The following is a 17,686-nucleotide window of genomic DNA, read 5'->3' as shown; positions in this document are numbered from 1 at the left end:
TGCATCAGCGCGTAACTGCCTTGGATGGACGTGCACTGGAGCGAAAAAAGGTGCACAGTAACCCGTTTGCAGACGCTTGTCGCCGGTGAAAGTTTCTGAGCCACCAGAGCATGCAGCTGTGCACGGGACAGAAAAGGAGGAGCCAGACAAGAACAGACGCTGGAAAGACATGGGCTTCTCAGTATGGAGGGAAGCATACATCGGAGAATACATCATTCAAACAGTGCAGCACCTACAACATTACACAACAACCTGAAGCAGGCAGTGAAGCTTCCAGCACAATATGGAAGCACACTGAGGGCTACTGGGGGGAAAAAAACAAACAAACAAACAAAAACAAAAACACAACACAACATTTGCGAGGCCATACTAATTTGGTTTTCTGTCAAATGTTTGAATATATGAATAAATGCATACAAATCAGGCAAATTATTGTTAAACACATGTTAGTCAGAAAGAGTGGGCATGTATAGACTTCTGCCAAAAAAAAAAACCACCCGGAGAAAAGCTTCCACATAGCTTTAAAAACACATCTACATACAAGCTGCCTTAATCATGTGCACCATGTGTGCCAACATGCATCATCTCATGCTCATTCACATAGCTTTCACTGCAAGCAAGGAGATATAGTTATTCTATCAGGGATGGGTAATCTTATCCTCAAATATCCGCAACCCTTTCTCTGCTGATGTGTCATCAGTCTCTGTTCCTGGCTCCATCTATGATTTCATTTGGTTAATCATGACCATCTCATCCAGCTGTTGAACTATGCTCTGCAAAAGTGCAGGCTTCCAGGTATAGACATCTGCACCTGTCCACTTTTCCATTTAAAACCCACTACTAGGTAAACAACTCAAATTCAATGGCCATGTGTCTCCAGTGGTTGGAAATAGGTAATGCCAGAACTACTCCTGTCGGAGCTTCTACATCACACAATCACACAAGCCGTCGTTACCCTGACCCTCTTCAGTCAGCGCGCTGGGCAGGAAAAACGGACGCATCGGCCAGGGCGGCGCTCTTCGGGCAAGTCAACGAGTCGTGTGCTTGTTATTTTTTACAGAGCAAAACAACACTCTTCCATGAGAGGTTCGTCCACAAACACTTATGAGGGAACTCCAAAAGCCATTGTAGCTGAAATCTCGGAAGAGGCACACGGATCTGTCAAAGAAATGTGGCAAAAAATTTATTTTAAAAATGACCAAATACAACAACTACAGCTTGGGTTGAACCAGGAAATAAAACAATACAATGCAAAATAAAGCACTGCACAAGAAAAGAGAAAATGCAGCCACCCATAAGACCTCATTCCTTTCCAGAAAATGTCACTTCTCCACAAAAAAAAAAGGAAAAATGGAGGAAATAAGCAGCAATCCGTAATGTGTGGTACTGTAACAGCCTCACGCGTTCTCTGGTGACATGGGACTCCAAACACATCCACGTGAGGGCTGTGTTAACACAGGTCTTTACTACCACTCCTCACATCTAACCAACACAAGCAACTAACAGATCGATGCATGAAAGCTTGTCTGTTATAGCAAAAAGCATGCCTGTGACCTTCAGAGAAAACAGGCACCAGTAATGACGAGGGATTCCCCACCTGCATGTGTCAAAGCCATTTTTACTTACACTGTACTAATCCCCACCAACCCACCCTCCTAGCAGACACACACACACACACACACACACACACACACGCACACACACGCGCACGCACTTTCTCTCTCTCGATATTGCCTTCACAAGTCACACAGAAATTCACCATGAACCCATAAGTGTATATGGTTGTTAGTGTAGCATCTGTATTGACACTCTTGCTTGACTGTTTCCTGTCTCCTGCAGCTGACGTCCTAACACACAGAATCTGCCAGCCTCTGCAGAAAGGACAATAAGTGGCTATACTGTGGCAGTGGCAAGGAGCTGCTGTCCCACGCTGATCTATTTTTGATTAATGCACTCAATGTCAGCATAAAGAGTCCATAATTATGCCGTCACTGAAGAAATCGCAGCTGGGTTGACTCCAAATGGAATGTGTGAAAACACTTTACTTACAGCCCACATATATAATGCATTGTGATGCATGTGTGATTCATATCATTGGCAGATGATGAAGTCGTGAAGTGTTTTCTCTTTGTCACTGTTTGCTAATAGATTTCTCTCCACTTTTTATCTGAAAGCTGAGGTTCACTCTTTTCTGTTAGCATATGTAAATACATTAAGTATATCCCGATGTTGAAAGAATTCTGATTTCTATCGGTGTGGATCAGCGCTTAGGTGCTGTTGTGGATGTACTGTGTGTACGGGGTCCATAGATACTCTGATTGTTTATAAACCCTTTTGTGAAACATAATTGACAGGTAAGGGCAGGTATATAAATTCCATCACAATTAAATTCCAAAGTCAACATCCACTCATCAATCAGTCCATTCATCTATCCTTTCACCCATCCATCCATCAGAAGGGCTGTCATCCAGTTGTGAAGCTCTTGCTGTGGGCCTGAGGCTGCATCCTCTGAATGGATGTGATGGGTGTGTGTTCTGGGCCTGGCGGTACAGAGGCAGGCGGTGGATGCTCCAGTGACAAGAGCCCGTCGTCCACAACAGGAGCACAAAGCCCTGATGAAGCCAAACCCAACATGTCAAGCATCATCCTTTGTGCTTTTTTGTCTGTCTGTGTTTTGGCAGTGAAAATCTTTCAATTAGGCCTTTGTAGAGCTCCTGGGGGACGGGTGTCTAGAGATCACTGCACACATCCGTGCATGCCCGAGCAAACACACACACACACACACACACACACACACACACACACATGCGAACACACAAAAATGCACAGCTATCAAGTAACCAGCTACTACAGCACCACAAGCGGCTATTTTTATCGGCTGCCACCATAAGACCCCAAGCAGCTGTGCAGACGAACATCTCTGTGTTTTCACTTTGCATTTCAAATCTCATCTGAGGACTCTCCACTTGGCCTGGTCCTTCATTGTGCTGTGCAAATGTTTATCACTACCATCTCTCTGGCCTAGTTGGAGTTTGACTTTCAGACTTTGGGGAGGTCGGCTCCTCCGGGAACTTGGTCGTGTCAAACAATGGTAGAATGTGGAATGGTCAAATGGTGTCTAAAGAGTTATTAACATTAACGATGGTCAAAAAAAGACATTTCCATTCCACAAGGCAACTCGTTCAGCACAGTGTTGCATGGTCGGAACATATGGATGCTTAAATTTTATACTATCAAGCAAAGTAAGACAGACAGAGGAAAAGAATTAACAACTACATATAAAGCTATAAAAAATGTGAACTGAAAAAATAAATAACATTTTAATATTAGATATTAATAATAATATTATGTAATATTAGATTAATATTAAATGACTGTTAGAATGCTACGCCTGCAGAGTCTCGTGAAGAGAGGCTCAATAATGATGATGTTGGCGACAGTCCCTCAGTGCACGGGTGCATTCTGCAGGTGACTGGCTTTATGAGGGAAGATATTTGGATCCCAACAATGAGGCATCTGGGGCTGTCACAGCTATGATTGATGATCGCCTAATATGAAAACGAATCAGACGCAGGCAAAATCAATGAAACCAGGCCTGGCTTCAGAGGCTGCAACACTCTCACCGTAATGCTGGCAACACCTTATTTAAAAAAAAAAAAAAAAAAAAAAAAAGCGGTAGCAGAGAAGCTGAGAAGACAGCAGGAAGAGCCCAACGTACTGCTCCATGTGCACACAAACATGGCTCCTGCTCAGCTCAGGACGCCTTTCCTTGGCTCCTCACCTGAACCGCTGTGCTAATGCAGCAGCCTGTTGGTGATACAGTCTGAAGCGCCATCTGCTTAGTGCAGACCGTGAGACATAATGGGGCTTGCCTAAGGGGAGAGAGAGTGGCACCCACCCTCAACCCCGCCCCCCCACCAAGACTGCCATGGTGATCTGGGAGAGGAGGGGATGCGAGGGCGATGCATATCCAGCTCTGCAGGTGATAAAATCGCACCAAGGGCAGTACTGCAGAGGGTGAGCATTTCATCACCATCATCAGAATGGTTCTGCTACAAAGAGTATATTTAAACGAAGTGCATCCCAAAGTCTAACTCTAACGACGTCTCTGGGGGCAAATTCGTTTGAGCAAAAAGCTCGTCTCCGGCAGCAGTCACTTAATACTCAGCCAGGCTTACACCTCCATCCCCAGAGGCCTGGAGAATCAATGAACCTGCAGATCCCCGCCGCACTAATCAAAGGCCGCTCCCAAACCCGTGGCGGGCCTATTTCGGATTGCTAAGGCCTGCGTTTTCAAAAGCGGTGGTGTAGCCAACGCCGTTGCCTCCAGGCTGTGCCTCCAAGCTGCAGAGGCATCGGGTGCCAGGCAGCTTCCCAGCTGCTCCCAACCGCTGCTCGCGCCCCGCCACCATCTTGGGCCCCATTCAAATAAAAGGGGCGTTGAGCCAGCAATATTAAATATGTGTTTATTGCCCATAATGAAAGCCAAGGAGAGCCAAATATATCCTCAAGGGCCAAAATGTTATCTGCACCACAAAGAAGGCTGCTAAAGGGATCATGATGTTAGAACCAGGTTCTGCAGCCTGGCTGGAGCCTGGTGAGGCATGAAAAAAAGACCAAAGCAATTTGAACACAGAACATAAATAGACATATACAGATAATGAGATTTTCCCATTTTAAAAGAAAAATGTTTGTGATTTTCAGATAATGGGAAATTAGCACTAATTTAGCATGGAAATGTGTAGTGGTCAGAGCCTATTTCCTTGACTCATCTGCAATATTAATCAAGTAGTCTCAGAGCACCAAACTAACACTCCTTCACAGACTAGGGCAGCAGCCAGTGAGACAGCTGCGAGTAGGAACTGAGCGTGCTCCAAGTCTTGTGAGCCTATGAAATGCGGAGGTGAGGGAGGGGCTTGCAGCATGAGAAGGTGAGATTCATTATGCTGGCCACCATTGTTTGGCCTGTTGACATCTCTCTCAAGCAGTGGCTAATTCCATTGCCACTCGGGCTAAATCAATGTGTCAACGGCAGTGAGCTCATTATCCTGATGCCCACTGTATATTAACGGCTCGCCGCGCTGATTTCTATTAGCCGGCGCTGCCTCTCAACACATCATCTGCACAGCCTCTCACATATGGCCTTTTTTACTATCTCTCTCTCTCTCTCCATCTCTTCTCCTTTCTCCATTCACTAGAAACAAAGAGATCTCAATAATGGCTCCTCTATAGCTGGCTAGTAAGAGGCAGACTCTGCCAGGACAGAAGTAAGGGTTTGCTGATTAGAGTATAAGTTAATACAGCTACAGTCTCCTGATTTGGTCGCTGACCATGGTGCTCACATACAAAACAGATTTGGCATTTCTCTCTTCATCATAGAATTTGTAGGACATATATAAATGTCCTAGATAACACCCTGCAAAAAATAATAAATGTATTTAAAGTTATTTATTGTGCATGATAGTTTACATTCATATTTACAGTGTATATATATATATATATATATATATATATATATATACACATACACATACACACACACATACATACGCGCACACACACGCACGCATACACACAACCATTAAACTCCCTTGTGATCTCCACCTTCAAGGATCTTCATAACTACTAATGCCTTCCATAACAACATGCACATTACTTGTACTGATCACCAGTGAAGGCCAGTGCCTCGCATTTATGTCATGTAGCAAGTTAATGTGATTGAGGACTTGCAGAATTACCTTAGAGATGGTCACTTATAACAGCTGAAGAGCTATCGACCTAGTCCTTGTTACCGTCCCCAGATTTACCGTTGTGACACCTCACTGTCATTCCCCCCGCCCCCAACCTCGACCAATCAAGTTATGCTGCCACTGCGCCTCTAGCCAATGAGCTATTGATTAACTGCCTTTGTTACTTCTCAAATGAGATTTAGGATGTGGGGATCAGAATCACTCTAGAGACTACACCACACATAAATAAACCTGATTTATCATTTCACATATAATTCAGCCATTGCATGCATCTCACAAATAGATTTAAACTTCAGCCCTGTTCTCGGGAACCCACAGAATGAGTATATGCACAGTTATCCATATATTTTCATAATCTTGATTCGATAAATAAAAATTTGGTCTTTCATGTTCTCTGAAGAATAAATGAGCATACTGAAACCACAGTGGAAGCCACATTGCATGTGTCCAAGTCAGCTCAGAAGACAAAGACCCCTGTTGTCTACATGGTCACAGTGGACAGTCCAGCCAGGACCGCAGAGACAGCTGTATAAGCGCTGCCCTTGCTGCTGGTGCCAACACTGCTTTAGGAGGCTGGTCCAGCAGCGATTCCCACAGTGATCCTGCAGTGCCTGTGTGATGTATCACAGGGGGGCTCTCTAGAGTGGCCTAGCCTGCAGGACTGGATGTGTCAGGCCAGTGCCACTCGCTCACCTTTCCGGGTTGTCCACACTTATTATGTTGGGGGGGGGGGGGGTTCACTCGGGGGTATGAGAGATAGAGAGAGGGGGATAGAGAGAAAGAGGCAGAAAGAGATAAACAGAGAGGTAGAGAGAGAAAAGGGGAGCGAGGGAGAGATGAGATAAGAGGGAAAGAGGAAGCAATAAGGAAAGAGGGAGAGAAAGAGATCATGAAAGAAAAAGAGAAAGAGAGAGAGGGGCTACCTCTTCTTCAGCTGTAAGTATTCATGCAGCAACTCACACCCCACGTCCTGTGATTAGGAATAGTACAGAATCGCTGGCTACATCACACTTCAGCTCTCTTCTTATTCCTCAGAGACGCCAAGAACACGCAGGCATCTTCAAGCACCATATCTCTCTCTGTCTTTCTCTCTCTCTTAAATAGTCATACACATATACTCCCTGCCTATTCTCTAGGGTCTTCGTTCATGTCTAACCTTTTCTCAAACTGTTGTGTGTGTGTGTGTGTGTGTGTGTGTGTGTGTGTGTGTGTGTGTGTGTGTGTGTGTGTGCACATTCGTGCGTGAGCATCTGTGTGAGTGTGTATGTGTGTGTGCATGCATTCACGCGTGAGCATGTGTGAACACCACAGATTACTTCCACTATGGTACAGGGGTAGGAGGTTAGGAAGTTAATACCTCTGTGTGCTGGGGTGTCTGTCTAACATTGTCCTCCCCCCAGGAGAGCAAAACAGTCGCTTAAAACAGAGGACATGGACTAAGTGAGTGAGAAAGTGAGAGGGCAAGAGAGAGCGAGCAAGAGAGAGGACGCTGCACACAGCAGTGTACATAATCTGAGCTGCACTGCTCAGAGCAAAGAGGGAAAGGGGCCCTGCTGGTCTCTATTATAGATCCTCCCCCTGGCTGTGGGCCCAGGTTGATGCTGGCAGCAGCTGCTTGTGTGTGGTCATCGGTGCGATCGTTGTCCCATGTAAGCTGGTGGAAATTACTCCAGTGGTTCAAGGGCCCAAAGAGAGTTTTAAGCACAGCACTAGCACCTATCTTACTCTAACCCTCCACAAAGTCCTTTCACCAGAACACTGTAGACGTGAAATCAGAGCTTCAAAGCTGAATTTGGCATTGCCAATTAAAAAACAGTCATGCGGTGAATCTTTAAGATGTTAGGACATTCATACGTAGAAACAGGATTATGATTCTATGACAGCAGTAACACAAATGGCACTGGGTGAAGGTAAACGCTTACCTGCAGTTGAGCACGGGCATGGAAGACAGGGCATGGCAGCATGGAAAGAGAGAAGACAAAAAACAATATAATAACTAACACATAAGTGCAATATCAGTGCCATTAAACACTCAATACACAAGTATTAAAAAGCCTGTTGCATTCATTAAGCAAATGTTTTGATTAACAAACTCACTTTAACTAAAAGCTAAAGCATTAAAAGAATTCTGGGTACATTCTGATAAATTTGAGTATATCAGAATATATATATATATATATATATATATATATATATATATATATTAAAAAAACAGGAATTAAAGGTTAACTGACCAAAGAACAAAAAACGTCCAGCAAGCAGATTCTACTTCTATGCTGTTACTTTCAATACTTCACTTTATACAGGTCATCAGAATAAAAGCTTTCTAATCCATCAGAGAGGCGCAGCGCCTTGGCTTTGTTTGCTAGCATTAGTTTATGCGCGTTCCCTCATAAAAGTTTAAAGCAGAGTGCTGGTGCGCGTGCAAGAAAGGCCGTCTGTGAGAGAGGCAGTTCTGATTCAAGTCGCTCCCTCAGTGTGCTCCCAGCTCCTCCCCAGAGCAGGAGCACCCTGATGGGATGCTCCACCCCCTTATTTATTATTAATTGGCAAATTATAAGAGGTGCACTCCCCCTATTGGAGGAAAGATGATGACTGGAGGAAGAGGGGGCCAAAAAGCAGGACAAGTCCTCTGGGAGAAAGTGGCAGCACAATATGAAATGTAAAAGGGATGATGCATAAACAAACAAACAGGCAAGATTTTGCATATTCATGCCAGTTTATGAGTTGCACAGCAACAGAACAGCTGTGCCGTCAGCACAGTCACAAAGTGACAAATGATTAAAAGACCCCGCGATTCTTTTCCACACACAAAAATCAATCAGTCCTGCCTGTAAATATTGATTAGATCTCAATATCTATTTCATGAATGACAGAGAAATGTCAGTACCCATGTGTGCATGCACTGGGGTTACAAGCCACAACTCCATACAGAGCCTGATACATTTCTTTTCTCTTTTTTTCTGCTAGATTTCCTTTGCCCTAAAGGCCAGCCAATAAAACACTCCACTGACAGCACATGAAAAGGATCACTGCACCAAATAAACCTTGCAGTGGGCACTACTGCACCCAGAACAGTCCACTGTAGACTTGACCAGCTAAAGGGTTTTTCCTCTCTTGCTTTCTTATTTTATGGTCTCATATTGAAGAGGAAAGAATAGGATAGAAAACCAAGCATTAGGGGTGAAGATGGATTTAGCTGAAAAACAAAGCCTTCACTACACAGCGGTGCTTCTGTTTTCTGTCGCTCGGTGCAGTGTTAAACTGTGCGATGCATTATGAGACAGAAGTTAGGGGGGTTCGCAACACTGCCACCTTACAGCTTTTCCCCAGAGGTATGGCAGAGCTACAGATATCCCCTTTAATCGCGATGCTTTTATATCACACACACATCCCCCCACACACACCCCTTTAGCGCACACACACACACACACGGCTCAGCCTGCCTGCTTCTCCGACTTAAAAACTAATTAAACCACAGGAGGGAGTATGCTCCACTCCCCATCCCCCACTCCTCTAGCCCTTCCTCAACCACATGCTTAAAACGAGAAAGCGAGTGAGCGAGTCATGGCATCCGAATGAAGATGAAGAGCAGGAGGAAGAGGAGGAGGCAAGGACCACAGTTCCTGACACAGCTGACTGCTTCTTCCAGGGGGCGTGGCTGTGCCGCTCCGTCACTGGTGTGCTTTCCGGGGCTTCCTGAGGCCGTGCAGCTTGGTGGCCCACACCATGACAACGAGACCCCTACTACACACTGATCGCTCACGCAACTAGAGCAAGAGTACAGGGCAAGTACAGTATGGAAGTGGGACGCGTCCTGGATTCCCATTCAGTCCACAATTCCATATTTATCCGTATCCTTTTCCTTTAACCTCCCTCTATTCTTATCACACCATTCATTTTATCAAAGCCACACTTTTAGCCACACAACTAGCCGCAGTACCCTAGAAGGACGCTGGGATGCACCCCTCAGCTAACACAAGATTAATCATAGCTCTGCCTTTAACCGAAACGCAGACTGCTGGAGTGGCCTTTATGTTGTTATCATAAGTGTATAAGGTTGGATATTTCACCACACTGACACCAGCTGAAGGTCGCTATGCTCCACCTCCTGTTGTAGCAGTGCACTATCTGAGTCTCAGGAGCACAAGCATTATTAGCAGTTTAATTCTTGGAATTATGTTTGTGGATCTGGTCTTGAAGGGTCCCTGGGCCACCCAGCGATGGGACATGGTCCAGGTAGGCTACTGGCAGCTGGAGCATTAGTATAAGACAGCCTGGAACTGTTCATTTATCCTCCCCAGACATCCTCTCCTGCCTGTGGTCCCTTTGATCTTGGTGAGCAGAATGGAGCCTTGAATTAGTTAGGCAAAGGCACAGGACCCTCACCCCCCCTCCCTGTTTTACCTTGCTAATTAACTCCAAACAGCTGTCCTCACGCCTTTCGGAATGCAGTAAACACTTGGGTGCTAACAAACGAACTTGCACAGAGAATTGGTATGCTGGGATCAATACATCTGCATGAAAAGCAAAGTTATATTGGAAACAATATTAGTAAAGACTATGTGTGGTTAATTACTGTGAAGACTTGATTTTAGTAAAACAATACTAAATCCATATAGTAAGCTGAGGCGTGATTTGGGAAAGTGCAGACACCTACCATTTAATATTCTCTCCCCATCAAAAGGCAAAATGTGCATGGCAAAGCTTATAATGAAAGAGATTTACTGGTGCATAAAAAAACCTAACAATGAACCTTTAGAAAGTACATCTCTAAAATGACATTCATAGTTTTTCCTGCACAATTTCATCTCAGAATGTGACGGGTAATATTTCAATTACCCTTCACTATAGGTCTTTAGAACGCTGTTGATCCGACGGTTGATCCCACTAAACAATATTCTGCTTCTGCCATTCTTTTTCACCATTCCACCATTATTATTCATTATTCCAGCTCATTTGGCCTCTGGATGGCCTGTGAGAGTTTTCACCCTTTGTCAGTCTGTGGTAGCATCCGAGAGAATTCCGAAGCATAGACCTTATCAGTACGGCAGCGGCACAAAGGAGGATCTGACTGGCGGTGCTGCGGGGGAGCTGGAGCAGGATCTGCTCTCTGCACGTGCACCAATCACTGCCCGTCTCACCAGCGAGCCGCTCGCCACACACCCCACCTTCAGTAAAGCCTGGAGAGGATCTCTACACATCACTGGATTACAGCTTTGAGGGGAGCCACTCAGTGCATGTCTCGCTGGGGATTCGATACCGGGCCCCTCAGTGACTATCTCACTGCAATAATATATTGAAGGCATTCCAATCACTGCACATCTTACTGCAGGGAGCAAACCCACACCATGCTTTAACTTTGTAAATCACATCTGAAAGAGAGATAGATGGATGGATGGATGGATGGATGGATGGACAGATAGAATGTTACTTGGATAATAATTTGGATTAACATCAATTGCACCTGCAATCAGACCTTGTGCACGGTCCCACAAGTACCAACATAACCCCATACCCACACCAACACAAATGTTCAATCATTTTCATGCTTTGTCAAGCCAGAAAATCTCCATTAAATCCAAGTCCACTCAGAAATTGCACAGTATCCGGGTGAAGACTTTTAGTTCCTGCCCATTGCATCCATTAGATAAGGTGTGAGAGCCTTTCCATGATTGATTTAACTCTCTGCACACCTGCCTCGGATGGAGAACCCAACCAAAATGTTGCAAATGGCCAGAGAGAACTGTAATCCCCCATCGCCACAAACACAGTCAAAAAAACACCAACCATACCAACTAAGCTACCTGTTACCTTTTTGCTTTGAGCAATTGCTTCGAACAATGCTCACACACACAAAACAGGCAATTAAATAAACTCAGACATTTAAAAACTGACCAATTGACCAATTTAATCACCCTATCCTTAATAAGGTGACTATCCTTCACATTAAATGACACAAATAATAGTCAGTCACTATTAAATTAAATAGGGTCACTAATAATTCTGTCCTTCTTAAAGATTATCCATGTAACAAGGAAGCAGAGAGGAGACTGAGTGCAATAGAGGGAGGTGCAGGAAGCTGCCCGGGCCTCGGTTTTGGAGCCAGAACTGTGGGGATCCCTCTCTCCCTTCCTGCAGCTGAGCTCTGATATCAGCTCTAATAGCCCTTCCTGAGGCCCGAGCGGCCCCTGCTAGAGCTGTCTCTCGCCCCTACTGAGAACACGCCAGACAGGCCGGCATGCGGCCTTTACACGCACGCACGCAGGCAGCTCATTCAGAGAGAGCCCACATGCCTGCGCGCTTACACACATCCACACACCAGGGCAAGGGCTGACTCCTGTTGTTCAAACAACTTACTACCTGATGTGCGACACACTCTTGATTGTGAAGGAAATCCCAGCATCAGCGTGGTGAATGTGTGAAAGGATTTCCGCTGCTTGGTGTAAGATGTTCCTACCCTAGCCAGCCATGTGGAAGCCCTTGTGAGCTGACGGAGGTTTGTTCCGAGGGCAGATGGAGCGGGGTACACCTCATTTGCCTCTCCTCAGTGCCAGGACCCGTCTGTGTGGATGCTTTAACTGGGCCAATGCATCCATCATGGAGCCCCTGTTCTGAAGTGGTGACTCGAGCTGACTCGGGGCCACCGAACCCACCCTCATTCCCCAGGGAAGACACATGAAAGCTCGTATCCAGGATGGGGGAAGCTACCTGTTCGTATGGTACCATGTATAGCAGGGTAACATTCATGTTTTATGTATCACCTCCTTATCATTCATGTTTGAGCTATGTAAATGGTGCATGTTTAAGAGTGGATCAAAGTGCTTTGTGTGTCTTTTGACATCATAGCCTGATTACATTCGGGCTGAAGAATCAACTAAATAATCCAAACAGTGTAAATTGACTTCAGTTTTGTTCATTATGATACAAGCAAACAGTTACTTCCATTAGCATCACAAAGTGCTTCATTAAATTGTTCACCACCCCAGTCTGACAGCAAAAAGAAACATTCACAGCCCCATGTGAGAAGATCGTGACCGTATACGCTTCTTTCCTCCCTCTTTCTCCTTCCCACTCTACCTCTCCCACCTTTCCATCTCTCTCTCTCACTCTCTCCCTCTCTCTCTCTCAAAATGACACATGGACTGACTGCAAATTCTACTTCCCCTGCAGCAAAGGCATGTAAAGTCAGAGAAGCAGCAGCGAGGCTAAGTGGCTGGGGAAATAGGCTGGCGATGGCGGTGACTGGCGCATGCCACTTCGCTGCCCCTGAGCTACACACGCTGCTTACACCACAACGCTACACGCTCAGCCTCACGCCCGCAGCAGCCAATCAAAATCACTGTCGGCCCAATTTAACAGGGTGTCGGGCCAACATACAAGGGCAGCCCAACATACCAACCATCCACACGTCCACCAAGAGCATGAAAACTGAGCTGCTTTTGGAGTTTTCCATTCACATGCAGGCAGGACTACTCGACTACTTGACTACTGCTGAACATGGCAAGCACATCAACTCCTGCCTTCAGCCATTGACAGGGACTTTGACTCTCAGTCACACACACACACACACACACACACACACACACACACACACACACTTACACATGTGAGACCCTTCTTCCATGTTCCCTGGGTCCACTGCCCCACCACTCACAGCGTGGTTCTGCACGGTGTTAACAGCTCTCAGCTATCTCCTTCGCTACATGATGATGATTATGATCTCAATGAGGAAACGCTTTTCTCCATACAGATCCCTCTCGTCATTCACTGCACGTTCTGCTTTCTCTGTGATCAATGGAGGACTGGTTTAGCAGTCGCTAAAGCTGACGTCAGCCTAAACTCCCCCACAGAGGCCATTCTTAACAAAAATGTCCACTGTTACAATCACTGATCCGGTCAAGTGCTGAGTCATTTAATAACAATAATAGCCTGAAGAATGAAGCTCACAGTTCACAGAAGTAATATCTGTCCATTTCTTTTAACACTGAAAGGAAAGTCTGGCATTTAGTAACTCTTTTTTTTTTTTTAACAGAGTCTGTTGAATTGATCAGTCTGGCTGATGAATAATCCTCTATGAAAACAGGCTCAGTAATGCTTATCTTAGCATAAAGTATGGAAATATGGGATTGTTTGGTTCTATTTCTCTGCCTTTGAGGTAAGCTAATCCTGCAGAATTCCATTCATTATGCTAATGGATGTAACATCATCATCATCATCATCATCATCATCAGACACAGACTAAAACAATAGTACTCATGAATTAATGAGAGGTGGTAAATTAGGCTTGTAGAAAAAGACTTTAATTGCAGGATGTATTCTAACTCTAACCCTCCGATATACAAAGAAATCCAGTCTAGGCCTACAATAATACCTGAAAGAGTTAAGAATTTAGCCTACTTTTAGTAATCTAAAGACACGAACAATTTAACTGACACAGTTTGACATCTAATGGCCATCTTCGACAAACCTCACTGATGGTAGAACCCATCTCCACTCCATTACAGCCCACTGAGTGGCCTCTTGAAAAATCAAGGTGCTAGGAACATTCTATCAGTAACCCCAGTGCTGCTGGAATCTTTCAGTGCGCAAATGCTCACAACAAGGGAGGGAAGCTCCACAAATGAGCTTGAAGATACAAATTTGCCCTTTCTCTTTTTATGTCCCAGCTCCATCACACACACACACACACACACACACACACACACACACACACACACGCGCGCGCGCAGGCACGCACGCACACGAACTGCATGGCAAAATGTCTCTGCAAGCCGGTAACACGTTGGTGTGACCCAAATAGTTAGTGGTTCTCTTTTCTGATTGGCCGCGAGTGCACAGGGGAGCAGCGAGGAGAGAAAGGCTTCTTCACATCAGCGTCTTAATAATTCATTCATTTACACACTCACACTCGCCCTCCATCCCCAGTCCTCTCTGCCTCCCTTCTGTCAGAAGCAGAGAGGCACACGGCCAGCCTGCCAGTTCACTATGGGTTCTGGATTCTCCGAGTTGAACGTGTGCTTGTATTGGGCCTCATATAGCATCCCTATTGATGTACTATAGCGTAAGCACGCGATCCCAACCACCTGAATTGCCTGTTTTGACATTTCAATTGCAGAGGGTGAGGTATAAAACTCTGGAGGCCAAGAGAAATATATTATTTGAGCTAGTGCAGAGAGTTTGCACATGAGATGTCCATGTCATAAGAATATAATCCGATCAAACTCACTGATCCTGTATTTCCAGTTTTCCCTAAACCAAGTTCCTGTTGTAGGGGGCACGGTCGTGTCTAGAGTGGAATCCAGCCCACCTAATTCCACTCCAGAACAGCTGAAATTAAAGAGAAAAAAATATTTTGGAGGAGGTGTAGGGAGGTCCTAAACAGTGCAGAGCTGGGTCCCTCAGGTGCTGATCTCTGTCACCTCAACCTCTAATACTGCTCTCACACTCATCTATCGCTCCCTTCATCTCTCTTCAGTGAGGGAATGTCTGTGTGTGTGTGGTGTGTATTTTATACAGCTGCCTGCTCTCCCACAGGCCAAAAGTGATGCTATCATGTATAAGAACCTCTAGTCCAGCAGAGCACTCCAAAACCGACTCCAAGTCCCCAGGGTGAAGGATAAATATGCATTTGTGTGTGTGTGTGTGTGTGTACATATATCTCTGTGTATGTACGTATATCTCTGTGTGTGTACATGTGCATGTATATGCATGTGCTAAGGTGTTTGACATGGACAAAAATATTATACTGCAATTATATTGCTACCTTCTGCAGTTGCAATATTCCTCCTTACACACTGGTAAAGACTTGCAACAAATGATTGGTTGGCATTATTCTGACCAAAACTGTTTATATGTTTTGAACCATATGAATGACATGACAAAGCAACCAGACTCGTCAGGATTCTCACAGCACACAAAAACCAGACTAGCTGGGACACTCACAGCAGACAAAAAGTGATTGGTTAGCAGGCTCAGTTTCATATAGCAGCCTTTTGCAATATCAGCACTGAAAAGGTTCAATATTGCAATAACAATCAACAATACATAATGCAGACATTGTGTATGGGATGGGGCTTTACGTGTCCATGTGCCAAGAGGTGGGCGTGTGTAATTCTCTCTGCTGTATAAATCGATAGGAAGTTAAAAGATGAGGATGGTAAAAGATGAAGGTGTGATGGAGACAGGAAGAGAAAGTTGAGAGGAACAGTACGGCACAGGAGAAAGGAAGCGTCACAGCATCAGCTTTTACAATGTTTCAGAATGTGGCAGTAGGGAGCATACAGCAATGGATGATAATGATATGTTTTGGTGTATGTGTGTGTGTGTCTGTGTGTGTGTGTGTGTGTGTGTGTGTGCGTGTGTGTGCGTGCATGTGCATGTGTTATAATGAACCGTGCATCATGAGTCTAAGCATCCAAAGCACAAAGCCCATACAAGAGCTCAGAGATCAATATGACAGACAGACAAGCAGAAGAGCTTTGATTAGGACGATCCAGTTACAGCTCTCATTCACTCCAGCACCCCTGCATGCGCACACACGCACAAACAACTACACACACACACACACACACACACACACACACGGCTCCTTCTAAACATGCTACTGACACTGGCGATCATTTCACACTGTCCATAACTACACTGTTGCGTCATGCTTCCATTACCCACCTATAACCACAGATTAAACCAGAGATAAAACCTCATTACATGTCTAGACAAGGCTAGGCTTTGAAGTACTAGACATACCCACCGTCCCACTTCTACCCCCATCACACACGCACTCACACACACTCACACATATACTCCCAAATACACTCACAGTATGTGGCTTGACTTGCCTAGGGCTATGTGTAATGTTTTATGAATGCATCCCCCTAAATGCCTTGTGTCAGATGTGTGCATGCACATACACAGACAGGCACACATCCGCACCCACTTTTTTTTATTTTATTTTTTTTAATCACACTATCCAACATCTACTGATACGTCCACCAGCCCAACTCTATATAAGAGGGCAATAAAGGGGGAGGGGGGAATGCCTGGTAGGGGTTGTGGGAGGAAAGAGAAGGGTGTTTATGCTGAACACTGCTACAACATCTTCTCACTATGTTCCTACATGTGTTTGAGTCATCTGTACATAACCACTTATCTAACATATTTACAGACATAAAGCAACAAAGCAGCCCTAGAAAGAAAACACATACACACACAAACACACACACACACGCAAGTACAAAATGTACATGTGTGAGTGAAATTTCATGGAGGTATGTGGATTGATGCGCTTTCTTTGGGCTGGTGATATAACGGAGTTTCCTCCAGCCTGGCAAGCTGCAAAGCAACCAGAACTATTTATAGCAGAGCATTTCTCCCTCTCTCTATCCCTCTCTCTGTCTGTCTCACTCTTTCTCTCTCTACCTCCACCCCCTCACCCTCGCAACGCTCAGTGTTCTTCTGCAACAACTGCAACCTAATATTCTCTTGCACAGAAATGGCGCTCATTCACCCACACACTAATACATGAATATGACGTTCACTGTCCAAAATCTTTAAACATACTGAAGCAAAAACATACCTGGATAACACACATACGCGCACATGCACACACACATGCACACGCACACGCACACACATACACACTCGCACACACACAAAAAGGTGCTCATTGAAGCAATACGAGCTTTACTAGAAAGTCATCTTTCACACTGAGACAGAGAAGAGATGCCCTAGCACAGGGAGAAGGAGTGCACACATGCACGCACATACACACACACACACACACACACACACACACACACACACACACACACATTGATGCAACTCCACTTTCCTTAAAAAGCCCTTGTACCCCAAACGGAAGCATTTTGGTCTTGTTGTAATTGTACCAGAATGAGAAAAAAAAACAAAAAAACATAGCAATGACTCAAAGCAGC

General features: G+C 45.0%; 1 protein-coding gene across 6 annotated transcripts in view; it reads right to left on the bottom strand.

Moving 5' to 3' along the window:
- brsk2b (BR serine/threonine kinase 2b) overlaps nt 1-17,686 on the bottom strand; it is a 95,763-nt gene that overhangs the window by 46,655 nt on the left and 31,422 nt on the right. The window lies entirely within an intron of this gene.

The sequence above is a fragment of the Electrophorus electricus genome, chromosome 23 (assembly GCF_041902795.1).
Source record: "Electrophorus electricus isolate QZ-2024a chromosome 23, ASM4190279v1, whole genome shotgun sequence".
Classification (NCBI taxonomy): domain Eukaryota; kingdom Metazoa; phylum Chordata; class Actinopteri; order Gymnotiformes; family Gymnotidae; genus Electrophorus; species Electrophorus electricus.
This window is presented reverse-complemented; position numbering and strand designations above follow the sequence as displayed.